At 31.6% G+C, this 2,927-nt stretch overlaps 1 long non-coding RNA gene across 1 annotated transcript; it reads right to left on the reverse strand.

Annotated features, from left to right (window-relative positions):
- Nucleotides 1-1,484: 1,484 nt before the first annotated feature.
- On the reverse strand, nt 1,485-2,259 carry LOC107920959 (uncharacterized). Its single transcript, XR_001690839.2, has 2 exons — nt 2,136-2,259; nt 1,485-1,832 (listed from the first exon to the last, which is right to left on the reverse strand). It is a non-coding gene; the product is annotated as an uncharacterized lncRNA (long non-coding RNA).
- Nucleotides 2,260-2,927: the final 668 nt, after the last annotated feature.

Here is a 2,927-nt window from a genome sequence, read left to right on the forward strand (position 1 = left end):
CATTAATATATATTCTATATATAAAATAAAGCACATATATATTATAAGTTTATGCATTTTTTTCACCATTACAATTGTACGGTGTATATACTTAATAATTCAACCAAAATTGGAAGGACTATCACGAGGAAGAAGTCAATGTTTGCATACCATAAATGGGGTTCGCATATGTTTCCTAGTTTGTGTTGTGTAATGGAGTTTAAATGTAGTATATCAAACCACTTTGCTTAGCAACAATTATTTCAACTATCGTACTCAAGTAAATTTCTATTTGCCTTTGTCCATGGTTGTAGAGGCTCTCAAATGAATTGACACTTTTCATACACATCAAACACATTACAAAGGCATTACTAACATCAACAAACACCATCAAATCATTCCAAAATCATAGATCAAAGCCTATTAACCTCTATGCCGAAAACTTAACTAGTTTTGTCAAAATAGGTGTTTAACCACTCAAATCTCACTTCTAATCTTAGATTTCAACTTCATACATACTAAATATTATCTAATTATAAATCTAAACCATCAATTTTACTCAAATTTACCGATTTAATTACTCTGAAAAAATTAAGGTTTTGTGATCTTTTAAAAAGGGGAAAACATTCAATTTGCTTAAATTTATTAATATTTGTTAAAATAAGAGAAAATACCTTCTAATTAGATAAAAAAAAAGTTAGAAATCACTTTAAAACCAAAGCTTAGCCAAGAAATACGAAATCTACCATTTTCAAGCCAAAAATCAACTTAAAATCAAGTGATATATTGAGATCTTGATTAAATCATTTAAATCTCAAATAGAAATAACAACTCACTTAGTTTAATCATAGAAAGTTAGAATCTCACCTCAATTTTGTAAAACCGACGAGCTATGGAGCTTATTCAAGTTAAAATGTGTGATAATCTCTTGAGGATTTTAAGGATGAAAATATGAGAATTCTTCAAAATTGAAAAGAGATTTTGTATTTAGAGAACTTAAGAATAAAAAAAATTAATTGCGAGAGAAAAGATTTGATTTGGTGTTTGGCAAATTTTTGAGGAAGATGAAGAATATGTGTCGGTTGTTAAATAGGTAACCCATTTTTAAAAATTGGGCCATTGCCCATTTAACCACCTCCAGTTCCTTCCCTTTTTCAAATACGTCCTTACTTTTCAATTAAAACAAATTTCAAAATTATTTTCAAATCAAACCTCATTTTTATAAATCCCATTTCATTAAATTAATTCCCGAACACCTAATTTTAATTTCCTACCTAAAATTATTAATTCTAATTATTCTAATATTTTATTTAATTAATTTTTAATTATTTAATTATATAATTTAATTACGACTTCCAGTTCACTAACCCCTGATTAACTTACCTGATTCTCTTAACTCGATTTTTGGGATGTAACAATTTAAAGGGTTAAAGTGTAAATATGAGAAAATTTAAAGGACCAAAAGTGAAATAACCCAATTTTTAAGATATGAAAGTGAGGTATAGTGACTGTAAGAGCCCATTTTTGCCCGGCCCATAAACCAATAAAATAAAACCAAATTAAAAATTAAAAGTCCAGTTTTTTACAATAGTAAGCCCAGTTAGCCCAAACCCGAATTATAAATACCAAATACCTAGCCCAATACCTTAAACCCAAATTAACCCAATTAAACCCAATGGCCCAAACGGCCCAATTTTTCCAGAAACCCCTAGGGTTTCTGGATCCTTCTGACGCCGCAACATTCAGCCTCCAAGCACCGCAGCCAGCAGGCTCCCCTCACGTGCCACGCCTCTGCCTTCGTACGCACTGAGCCTCCGTACGCATGCGCCCGTCTCTGACACCGTACGCCGTACCTGCGAACTCAGACAAAAAGCAGCAGAGAACAAACCAATTGTTTTTTTTGTTTTTGTTTTCGTTATTATTTTATTTTGTTTTGTATTCGATTTTCTCGGTTCTTTGTCGAGAAGGATATAAGAACCGAAAACGCCTTGTATTTGAGGGATTAAAATAAAAAAAAAAAGAAGAAAAAGGTTTCAAAAAAGGTGATCTGAAAGTTTTTTTTTCTTTTTTTTTTCTGTTCTGTTCCTAAAAACATTCATTTGTGCCACTGTTTGTTGGTAAAAGAAAGAAAAGAGAGAGGAGAGTGAGAAAGGTACCTTGTCGTCGGCGCCGATGAAGCCTTCTCCCCCTCCGCGTGAATCGGGGGTTGGATGGGCAGAGGTTTGGTTTCCAGAACGACGCAAATGGGGGGGGCTTTTGTTCTCTGATGCGGCGCAGGAGGGATGTTAGGGTTCCTTAGGTTTTTCTTTTTATTTTAATGCAGATTCTTGAAACGGTGTCGTTTAGACCTTGCCTCAATGGTTTAAAACGGCGCCGTTTACTTCTGATACCCGCCGACCCGACCCAATACCTTAGGGATCCGCGTGTTCTTGCGGTGAAGGGTATATTTTTGCCTTTGGTCCTCCTGATTTGTTTCATTGTTTTAATTTAATTCTTTTATTTTCCGAATTTGCCCCGTTTATTTTCAATTTTATTGTTTTAATCCCTTTAAAATGCAGTGTTTGAAAGTTTTGGGATACTTTCCTGATTAGCCCTCAAGGTTATGCGCATCTTGCAAGATCGTCCTCTATTTTAATTTATTTTGTTTTTTTAATTCTGTTTTAGATTATAATCCTTTGTATTTTTTTTACTAAGTAAATTTAACATTAGTTTTACTATCTTTCGTTATTACTGTTATCTTATTGTATATTACTATTATTTTAGTATTATAGATTGCTATCATATTTATTTATATCTTCATTTATTCTTCAAATGTATATATTATTTCACTACATATTATATTAAAATTACTTTTATATAGTTTTATTCCAAATGGTTTTATATAATAATTATTTTAAAATCATCCTATACTATTTACCTTAAATCAATTTATATTAGCTACTTAAAAG

The sequence above is a fragment of the Gossypium hirsutum genome, chromosome D01, assembly GCF_007990345.1.
Source record: "Gossypium hirsutum isolate 1008001.06 chromosome D01, Gossypium_hirsutum_v2.1, whole genome shotgun sequence".
Classification (NCBI taxonomy): domain Eukaryota; kingdom Viridiplantae; phylum Streptophyta; class Magnoliopsida; order Malvales; family Malvaceae; genus Gossypium; species Gossypium hirsutum.